Genomic DNA, 12,049 nt, shown 5'->3' with positions numbered 1-12,049 from the left:
TTAAGTTGAAATGGAGGGTTAGAGTACTGAGCAGAAGTCAGTCGGTGACCTAGGTCTAGGTGTAGGAAATATCAGTGATCCTTTTGGACCTGTCATTATTACCATAGTAAATTTGGATGGTAAAAATTATTTTGAATGGGCACAATCAGCCAAGATGGCTATTGGTGCTTGTGGGAAATTAGGGTATGATGAGGATTTTGTGCAGATTTTTTAGTTGTTTTTGTTTATTATTTCTTTAGATAGTGTAGAGAAGATGGGCCGAATGGCCCATAGACTGTCATTTCATGTTATGTTATGTTTCTCTCTCTGTTGTGGGCCTGGGCCTTATTCTGGGCCCATACTCTATAATATTCTATTTTTTTTGTATTTTCCTGCTCACTCAAGGGCCTCTCTGTAATTTGTCAAAGATTAACTTATTAATAAGATGTTTAGAGTGTTAGAGAGGAGTAAGGTTCGAACCTCTTACTCTCTAACACTCATTGCCGCCAGCTCTCTCTTCTCTTCCTCTCTTGTTTGTTCATTTTCTGGTTTGCATCTAATCTCAAACAGTTCCATACATCAAGTGGGCTGTTTTTCAACTTGGTATCAGAGCGGGCCATTGCTTGGCGTGTCCCTCATGTGGTTCTAGTTCAGCCAACTACATGAGGAGGTTCTAGGGCTGAAAGTTTACAGTCATCCGCCTGGTTCTTGGAGGTCATTGGAGGGTGCCCAAGTTTCTATACACTTGGAGAAGGGTTCGGTGACCAGGAAGAATCAGAGAGCAAGTTGTTTGGCCTGGTTTGAAATCAGAGAAAATGATGAACTTACAATTTATCTATAATTTTTGAGGACTTTAGCATGGATTTTTATGCCGGTTTTATTAATTTTTGCCTTAATTTAGCTTAATGCTAAGAATAGGTTCAGGGATAATCAATCCAAGAGAAGGAAGGAAAAAGGCAAGAAAAGAAGGTTCAAAAAGACCAATTTCAGTCCAGCCCGGTCGTGGAAGCAAGAGAGAGCACTTCGGCCCCAAAAGAGCAAGTGAATTCCTTGAGAAAACCCCAGAAAATAAAGCCTAGCTATGAGGAGAATTCGGCCCAGCAAGGAAGGCCCAGTTTTAGCCCAAATAACAGCCTAGAGTGTAGCCCACATGAGCTCAAAAGCAAGCTAAGTTGTAGCCCAAATAGCAGCCCAAAGGGAGCTAGGGGCGGCAACTTCTAGGAGTTTCTTGAAGAGAAGGAGGGAGCACTCTAGAAGGTTCATGAGGGGTGTAATACACCCCATTCTAGAGGCTTCAAGAAGGGGCAAGAGCCCCCTTGAAAAACTATATAAGGAGGCCTCTAGGAGGGGAGAAAGTTGTTCAATTGCTTGAGAGGAAGGCTCTCCCACTCTTAGAGGTTCGGCCACCTTGAGAGAAGAGAAGAGAAGAAGGCTAGGCGCAAGGAAGAAGAAGAAGAAGGGCTGAAGGAAGTTCAAGACAAGCAAGCTAGAAGAAGAAGGTGAGTTCGAATTGAGAGTTTGTGATTCAAAGATCTTCTGTAATAAATCATTTGTAGTTTCATTCTCTTTTGATTTGAATTCAGTTTCTTAGTTATATGTTCTTTCTTCTTTCTCCTTGTTTCCATTCTTCCTTGATGTATTTCAGCTTGTAAAATTTCAGTTCAGCAATCTAATTCTTTTTGATTCATTCAAATGGTCATGCATTGTATTTGAAGTTTCTTGAATAAGGGTGTGATTGTAGATTAATTCGGCCAACTAACCTTCAAAACTCAGATCTGAATTCTCAGATCTGAGATTGCAAGATCTGAATTGCTTGAAAGAGAATTCAGATCTGCAATTTTCAGATTGGGCGAATTAATCTACAGCTTGGAATTCCTAGAGTGCTTGAGAGAGACTCTAGGAATTCAGATCTACTATTCAAGAACTGAATTGAGTGCAAGGTTAGAGATAACTTGCACAATTCAGTTGGTGATCAATTCAGATTTGAATTGATGCCTTAGAAGTGTTTGAAGAAATGCATGCATGAGGATTAGATTCTTGCTAGAGATAGAAGAACCGTCACTCATGCATAGGATGAACATGCACTTGAGAGAGGCTGTTCATGACCTTGGGGTTTCACCAAACCAAGGCTCAATCATGATTCATTCGAATGATCCAAATTGATAGATTGCTGAATTCTGAGATTGACATTTACTGCTTACTCTTCTAACCTGAATTGAAGGCAATTGGACCAATGATTTAGATAGATTTTAATTTAGGATTTCTTAGCTTTCATTAGAGTTTTGATTTATTTGTTGATCAGATAAGAAATGTTCAATTTAGTATTGGTAATTGTTTCCTAAATCCTCGTGGGAACGATACTTCACTCACTACTTTATTACTTGAACGGCTAGTGCACTTGCTAGTGTCACAATGAGCCACACATCAGAAAAGGACTTTCGAAGTTATCTCAGAGAACAAGTGTTTGGCCTGGTTTATAGTTCAAACCAGAGACTCTCTTGCTGTAAGTCTTTTCTAAGTCCTTTGCTGAGTTATTTTTTGTTGTTTGGGAGGACAATTAAAGCATTCAAAGCCCACATACATTCGGCCCACTGTTGCTGGACTATTTTTCTGGGTTGTTTTGGAAGTGCTATTCGGCTGATTATTGGACTGCCGAGCTGCTGAAATTGATCTAAAACTAAGTGGCACTAGTCTCATCTTCATCCCAGCCTCTTCTTGGACCTATACTGAACACCTTGAAGTGATTTCTTCTAGTTAACAGTAGGCTGTTAACTACTGCACATTGAGTGTTCGACAAAAGGTCTCTTAAGGACTGTGGCCCTGTTTTCTTCTCTTTGGGACAACGGCTGTTGAGAACCTGAAATACCTTGTGATTGGAGGTTTGTTGGGTGTCCTTTAAAGGGTGAAACAGTAAAGAAAAAACTACCACCGAACTGGACTGTCACAGTTATCAAGTTTGAACTGATTCTATGAGCTAGTTGTTGTTGCCTATTCAGCTCAAACTAAACTCATCAAGACCCCAGTACCTTGAGAAACCTATTAAAATCCTAATTGGAGCCTTTACATGATGGATTTCCCAAGCCTTGAAAACAAGAATGCTGCTGAATATGGACAGATTTTGGGAACCCCAACTGATTCTATGCTGGCTGTAACTACAGTTAAGCATGATGGGACCAACTACTTGGCTTGGTCACAATCAGTGAAAATCCACATTTGTAGCAAAGGAAAATGGGGTTTTATTTATGGGAGCAAGAAAGCTCCTCTAGAGGATGATCCATCTTATGAGAGATGGGTACAAGAAAACTACACAGTGATTGGGTGGCTTGTGAACTCAATGCAGCCACAGATTAGTCAGCATTATCTGTGGATGAACTCGGCTAAAGAAATCTGGGATAGTGTTGCAGAAACTTACTCCCAGAAGTTGAATGTTGCCAGAGCTTACAAACTGAGAAGTGATGTGAAGAATCTAAGACAGGGGGAGAAGTCACTTGCAGCATACTTCTCAACCCTAAAATCTATATGGCAAGAGATTGATTTGATAGAGGCCGTGACATGGGATACTCCTAAGGATGCTGAAACATATAGGAAATTGGTGGAAAGGAATAGGGTCTTTGAGTTCTTGACAGGGCTGAATATGAGAAGTTTGAGTCTGCAAGTGCACAATTGGCAGCCATGAAAGCTGAATATGAGAAGTTTGGAAGGATGATCAGCCAGCTTGAAGGTGTAACTTCATCATCCAACCCTTCTGGAAGTCCAGCCACCATTGCATTTGCTCACTCAGGTATAAGGGCTTCTGCTAACCATGCATCTACCTCAGGTAATCCCAAGACCCCTTGGATCATTGACTCAGGTGCTTCTGATCACATGACCAACCTTTCCACTTTGTTTGTGTCATATGATTTGCTTCCTGGTCGTGACAAAATCACCTTAGCTGATGGTTCTCTTGCCCCTATTTCTGGCAAGGGAACTGTCAAGCCTATAGACTCTTTACTCTTATCTTCCACTCTTCATGTACCTAAGTTAAATACCAATTTGTTATCTGTAAGTAGCTTGACCAAGTCATTGAATTGTTGTGTAACATTTTTCCCTTCTCACTGTGTGTTTCAGGACCTGAAGTCTCGGAAGGTGATTGGGAGTGGCCATGAAGCGAATGGAATATACTTGCTCAACACCCCTGGCCAATGCTTTGATCATCCCAAGAATGTTGCTTTTGGTTCTACTTCTTCAGAGTCTGTCAGTCAAATTATGTTGAGTCATTGTCGGTTGGGTCATTTACCTTTTTCCTGCTTTAAGTCATTTGCTTCCCAAACTGTTTAAGGGAGTCAGTGTGTCCAGTCTCAATTGTGATTCATGTCAGTTGTCAAAGCATTGTAGAAAAAATTACCCTGTGAGCAATAAAAGATCATCTTTTCTTTTTCATATTGTACACTCTGATGTGTGGGGGCCTTACCACTTATCCTCTATGGGGGGCTACAAATACTTTATCCTGTTTATTGATGACTTTTCTAGATTCACTTGGATATACTTAATGAAATCCCGAGACGAAGTCCCGAGACTTGTGAGGCAATTTCATGAGCTTGTTTTAACTCAATTTGGTACCAGAATTAAGGTTTTCAGATCTGACAATGCAAAAGAGTATTTTGAGAAGAGCTTATCCTTGTATCTCACTGACATGAGGGTTATTCACCAAAGCTCCTGCGTTAGAACCCCTGAACAAAATGGAGTTGCTGAGAGGAAAAATAGACATATTGTTGAAGTTGCAAGGAGCCTTTTATTTGCCTCACATGTTCCCACAAGATTTTGGGGTGATGCTGTACTTACTGCTACCTATCTCATAAACCGTATGCCATCCAGGGTTTTAGGGTTTAAATCCCCCTTCAGTATTCTTCATCCAGATAAGGATCTCTTCCCAATTCCTCTTCGTGTGTTTGGTTGTACCTGTTATGTTCACATTCCAAGTGTGCAGAGACACAACTTTGAACCAAAAGCCCACAAATGCATCTTCCTTGGTTACTCCCCCACACAAAAGGGTTATTGTTGTTTTGATCCAAAGGCTGGCACCAGACATGTCTCTATGGATGTTACCTTTGATGAACTTTCTCCTTTTTATGGTTCCTCTCAGGAAGGACATTGTCAACAGGGGGAGAGTCTGTCACAAGTTTTTGCTCTTCCCCTTCCTGTCCCAGTTCAGTCTCTTGACAAATCTATCCTCACAAAATGAATCAAAGGAGAATCAGCCACTTCATTCCTCTTGTCCTAGTGCTCCTATTTCTTTACCTCCTCGTCCTACCCATAATCCCAAAGTGTATCAAAGGCAGAGATCCAGGAATGAGCAAGTGGTTTCCCTTACAACAGATGAGGCTCATACCCTCCCAATCACAGATGAGATAACAGGTATTGCTTCAGCTCCCTTGGAATCCCCCTTCCCAGATCTTGATGTCCCCATTGCAGTTAGGAAAGGAAAGTGGAAGTGCACTGCACACTGCATTTCCAAACACCTTTCTTATGACCTACTTTCCCCTTCATATTGTGCCTACCTCTCTTCAGTTGCTTCTAACCCTATTCCTAGGTCTGTATCAGAAGCTCTTGGGATTCCAGAATGGAGAGATGCCATGCAGGCTGAAATGGATGCTCTACATGAAAATGGTACTTGGGAGGTGGTGGATTTGCCTGAAGGGAAGGATCCAGTTGGATGCAAGTGGGTTTTTACCATTAAATATAGGGCAGATGGGACTATTGAGAGGTACAAGGCCAGACTTGTTGCAAAGGGCTACACACAGACATATGGGATTGACTATCTGGAGACTTTTGCCCCTGTTGCTAAGATGACATCTGTGAGGGTTCTTTTATCCCTGGCAGCTCACTTTGATTGGCCTCTCTATCAGTTAGATGTAAAGAATGCATTTCTGAATGGTGACTTACATGAGGAGGTCTACATGTGTCTTCCTCCAGGAATGTATGGGAAAGATATGCAAGGAAAGGTATGTAAACTGAAGAAATCTCTTTATGGCCTCAAACAATCTCCTAGAGCCTGGTTTGAGAGATTTAGAGCTGCACTTGTTAAATTCGGCTATGTTCAGACACAGTCAGATCATACTCTTTTTGTGAAGAAAAGTGGGTCTCTAGCAGTGTATCTCATTGTGTATGTTGATGACATTATAGTGACTGGTGATGATGCCTCAGGCATTCTGGGCCTTAAGTCTTTCCTCCATACAGAATTTGAGATTAAGGATATGGGGGAGTTGAGATATTTCCTTGGCATAGAAGTTGCCAGATCCAGGGATGGGATTCTTATTTCCCAGAGGAAATATGTCCTTGATTTGTTGTCTGAAACTGGAAAATTGGGTGCAAGACCAACTGCAACTCCTATTCATATGAGTCACAAACTTTCAGTTTCGGATGGAACTTCGTTGGAAGACAAAGGGATCTTTCAGAGACTTCTTGGGAAGCTTTTGTACCTGTGCATGACCAGGCCAGATATTGCGTATGCTGTCAGTTGCATTAGCCAGTTCATGCATGCTCCTAGAGATACCCATATGGCAGCAGCAGAACGGATTTTGTGCTATCTGAAAGGCTCTCTAGGAAAAGGAATTCTATTTGCCAAACATGGTCATCTGAAACTTGAAGCCTATACTGATGCTGATTGGGCTGGAAATATTGATGATAGAAGATCTACTTCAGGGTATTGCAGTCTGGTGGCTGGTAATGTTGTCTCTTGGAGGAGTAAGAAACAAACAGTTGTGGCTCGATCCTTCGCAGAAGCAGAATATAGAGCCATGGCACATGGAGTCTCGAAATTGTTGTGGCTAAGGTCCTTAATGGAAGAACTTGGGGTAGATCATGACAAACCCATGATGCTGTACTGTGATAATCAGGCCGCCATCAACATTGCTCACAACCCAGTACAACATGATAGAACCAAACATATTGAGGTTGATAGACACTTTATTCATGAAAGAGTCTCCTCCGGTGAAGTGTGTCTTCCATTCATTACTTATGAAGGACAATTGGCAGATTTTCTCACCAAGGGCATTTCCAAGGCAAGGCTTCAACATGACACTGGCAAGCTGGGCATGATTAACATCTATGCTCAGCTTGAGGGGGAGTGTAGAGAAGATGGGCCGAATGGCCCATAGACTGTCATTTCATGTTATGTTATGTTTCTCTCTCTGTTGTGGGCCTGGGCCTTATTCTTGGCCCATACTCTGTAATATTCTGTTTTTTTGTATTTTCCTGCTCACTCAAGGACCTCTCTGTAATTTGTCAAAGATTAACTTATTAATAAGATGTTTAGAGTGTTAGAGAGGAGTAAGGTTCGAACCTCTTTCTCTCTAACACTCATTGCCGCCAGCTCTCTCTTCTCTTCCTCTCTTGTTTGTTCATTTTCTGGTTTGCATCTAATCTCAAACAGTTCCATACATCAAGTGGGTTGTTTTTCAACTGATAGTAAGTGGGGACTACAACACTCTTGTTGGGACCCTTTGGAGTGATGTTGTTAAGTGTTTTATGCAGTATTATGTGTTAGCCACCCTATAAAGGCATATTAGTCATTGAACGTATTTTTTACTTAAAGTATAAATACCAATGGAAGAGGGCAGCGATCTGATTTGGTCTCTCTTTCTTTCTCAACTTCTTCTCTTCCCTTTCTACTCTTATTTCCTTTGCAAGATTTTGATTCAGCAGATTTCTACTTGGTATTAGAGCAAGTCCAGGGTTTCTTGAAGTTCGCCCATGCAGTCCTAGATCAACCGATTGCATGAGGAGATAAAGGGCTGATCAATCTACTTCAGACTACCCAATTCTTGGATTTTTTTGGTGGGTTTGAATCATCAAGAGGGTGATATGTGTTTTGGCATAAAAATCAGGAAGAACTAGAGTGTGGGGAAGAGTCCTAGTCAAGTTGGACTCTTCATTTTCAACCTGATACTAGGCAATCAGACTTTTCTGGACTTCTCTAGGTTTTCTATAAGGGATGGTTCAGTTTCTAGCGGTTTTAGAGCCCTTTGGAGAGACCAATTCACTTTTCTCTTTGGTGGGAAGAAAAAGACTTCTCTCTAGATATATTTTTCTTCCTCCGAAAAGTCCTTCTACCCTTGTGTGTGAGACCGATATATTTTTAGAAGATTTCTATCTGATTATTTCTTGTTTTTGACCTGATTGAAGTCAAAATGGCGAGTTAAAGTACTGAGCAGAAGTTCACTGATGACCTGGGTCTGGGTGTAGGAAGTACTAGTAACTCTTTTGGGTTTGGGATTATTACCACAGTAAAATTGGATTGTACAAATTATTTAGAATGGGCACAATCAGCTAAGATGGCTATTGGTTTTCATGAGAAATTGGTACATCACTGGGGAGGAGAAGAAAACTGATACAGATTCCTCCTGGTGGATACATGAGAATTACATGGTGAAGTCCTGACTATGTAGTTCTATGTTACTTCACATTGGTAAAAATATTTTGTGGGCTAATACTGCAAAGGAGATTTGGGATGGAGTGACTGAGACTTATTCCTAGAAACAAAGTGTAGCTAGAGCCTACCAATTAAGGAATTAGGTGATTAATACAAAACAGGGAGATAAACCACTTGCTATGTATTTTTCCATGGGTAGAAAATTGAAGTCCTATACAAATGAAGATTTGGTAGATTGTCTAAATGACAAGAGATTCACATCAAGGGTATGCACCTATGTGGGAGGAAATCTAGTTGTGGAAGAGTAAGAAGTAGTCAATGGTGGCTAAGTCAAGTGCAAAGGCCAAATATAGATCTATGGCCCATGATGTTTTTAGAATTACTTTGGGTTAGATCCTTGTTGAGTCAGATTAGGATAGATGCAAAGGAGCCCATTATGTTATATTATGACAATCAAGTTGCAATCAATTTTGCCCACAGTCCAGTTCAGCATGATAGGACAAAGCACATTGAGGTAGATAGACACTTTATAAGAGAAAGGGTGACAACCGAAGATGCCTACTTACCTTGTATCTCCTCTGAGTTATAGTTAGTTGATGTCTTCACCAAAGGGGTTACAAAGAAAAAGCTTGAACATGACCTATACAATATGAACATGTGTGACATTACTCTCAACTTGAGGGGGAGTATTGAGAAGTTTGTGTAGATTTGTTAATTGTTTTTGTTTATTATTTGTCCAGATAATAAGTGGGGGCTACAACGCTCTTGTTGGGACCCTTTGGGGTGACATTTTTAAGTTTTTATGCAGTTTTTTGTGTCAACTGCCTTATAAGGGCATATTAGTCATCATACTTATTGTTTACTTAAAGTATAAATACTGGGAGAGAGCGGCCATATCTGATTTGCTCTCTCTTTCTTTCCCAACTTCTTTTCTTCCCTTTCTCTTCTTCCACAAGAAACTCTTCTTATTTTTTTTTTTTTGCAATTTTTTGATTCAGTAAATTTCTATTGAGTATATCACTAGGTAGGAGAAGAAGCCTGATACAAATTCCTACTAGTACAATATGAGAATGTGTGACATTTACTCCCAACTTGAGGGGGAGTATTGAGGATTTTGTGCAGATTTGTTAATTGTTTTTGTTTATTATTTGTCTAGATAGTAAGTGGGGACTACAACACTCTTGTTGGGACCCTATGGGGTGACGCTTTTAAGTTTTTATGCAGTTTTTTTGTGTCAACTGCACTATAAGGGCATATTAGTCATCATACTTGTTGTTTACTTAAAGTATAAATACTGGGAGAGAGTGGCCAGATCTGATTTGCTCTCTCTTTCTTTCCCAACTTCTTTTCTTCCCTTTCTCTTCTTCCACAAGAAACTCTTCCTTTTTTTTTTGTAAGTTTTTGATTCAGTAGATTTCTACTAGGTATATCACTAGGTAGGAGAAGAAGCCTGATACAAATTCCTACTAGTACAATATGAGAATGTGTGACATTTACTCCCAACTTGAGGGGGAGTATTGAGGATTTTATGCAGATTTGTTAATTGTTTTTGTTTATTATTTGTTTAGATAGTAAGTGGGGACTACAACACTCTTGTTGGGACCCTTTGGGGTGACGCTTTTAAGTTTTTATGCATTTTTTTGCGTCAACTGCACTATAAGGGCATATTAGTCATCATACTTGTTGTTTACTTAAAGTATAAATACTGGGAGAGAGCGGCCAGATCTGATTTGCTCTCTCTTTCTTTCTCAACTTCTTTTCTTCCCTTTCTCTTCTTCCACAAGAAACTCTTCTTTTTTCTTTTTGCAATTTTTTGATTCAGTAGATTTCTACTGGGTACATCACTAGGTAGGAGAAGAAGACTGAAACAAATTCCTACTAGTGGGTAGAGGAAAATTACATGGTGATGTTCTGGCTGTGTAATTCCTTGTTACCTCACATTGGCAATTTTTTTTTGGCCTAATACTGCAAAGGAGATTTTGGATAGAGTGACTAAGACCTATTCCAAAAAATAGAATGTAGCTAGAGCTTATAACTTGAGGAATTAGGTGATTAATACAGAACAAGGAGATAGGCCTCTTGCTATGTCTATGCTGAAAACACTTTGGCAGAAGATAGATCACTTAGAGATTGTGGTTTGGGAGAGTATGAAGGATGCAACAACCTATCAAAAGATGGTGGAGAAGAGTAGGGTCTTCGAGTTCTTAACTGGATCGAATTGTGAATTTGATATTGCCAAGGAACACATTCTTTCTAGAGGAAGTGTGACTCTCTCTCAAGCATAAGCTTTTGTGTCTAGAGAGAAGGGTAGGAGGAATGTCATGTTGAAACAATCTAGAGACATCTATTGGAAGCTTCGCCCATATCTTATACCAGCCCGGGTCAAGAACGAGAAGGGAAATGCAAATGTGGCAATTACTGGAGACTCATTAGGACCTATTACCCAAGATGACTTAAAATCCATTGTAGTGGCAACAATCAGAACTAAATTGGAGAGGTATGGGCAACTTATGAGTAAGAAGGATTTGGCTGGTTCTAATTCTTCAAGTGGGCAACAAAGTGCAAGAAATCCAAGAGCCATTCATGCTAATTCTTTTTCTCATATAGGTAGTTCCTATGTCATTGCAAATTATGCATCCATATCAAGTAAGGAGGGACCTCCTTGGACTATAGACTCAAGAGCATTTGAGCACATGACCAATATGTCTACCCTTTTCACTTCTTATCAATTGGGTTCTGGTAGTGATAAAGTCTCTACAAAAGATGGTTCTTCTTTTCTTTCCAGAAAAGAGAGAAGAGAGAGAGGATAGGAGAGAAGAGAGATACGAAGAGAAGAAGAAGAAGAAAAAGTGTTTAAGAGTAAAAAACTAAAGCTAGTGGTTCCTAGCTTCCTATTTGTATTAACATGATGTAAAATAAAAGAAACAAAAATTACAAGCATGCCCCTGGTGGCCCACCCTAATAATAAGAACTTAAACAAAGAAAAGAACTTGCTAACAACATCTTAGACTAATAGCACCCTAACAACAGAAATAAAAAAACTAATTCTAACAACACTCCCCCTCAAGTTGGGTTAAATATATCTACCATGCTCAACTTGTCACACAACTCATTGTCCACTTCAATGTGCTTGTTCCTATCGTGTAGGACAAGATCGCTAGCAATATTTATAGCAACCTTATTGTCACAGTAAAGAGACATAGGATTGTGAACAATTATCCCAAGTACTTTAGCGACCCCATGTGCCATAGCCCTATACTCTACTTCAACACTTGACCTTGCAACTACACTTTGTTTTTTGCTTCTCCATGTCACTAGATTTTCTCCCACAAATGTGCAGTATCCACTTGTAGACCTCCTATCATCCACAACACTTTCCCAATCAGCATTCGTATAGACTTCCATCTTCAGATGATTATGTTTACTAAATAGCAACCCTGTTCCTGGGTACTTCTTCAAATACCTAAGAATCCTCTCTGTTGCCTCCATGTATGGTCTCTAAGGGGAATGCACAAACTGGCTTAGGACCCCAATTGAATAAGTAATGTTTGGATGTGTCATGGACAAGTAGAGTAACCTTCCCACTAACCTATGAGAAATATAGATGCCCATTTTTGAACGGGCAACTTCAATTCCAAGAAAGTAGAAGAAAAACAATCC

Source organism: Nelumbo lutea, chromosome 8 (assembly GCF_056320005.1).
Source record: "Nelumbo lutea isolate HS-2025 chromosome 8, American lotus-T2T, whole genome shotgun sequence".
Lineage (NCBI taxonomy): Eukaryota > Viridiplantae > Streptophyta > Magnoliopsida > Proteales > Nelumbonaceae > Nelumbo > Nelumbo lutea.
Note: the sequence above shows the minus strand (reverse complement) of the source record.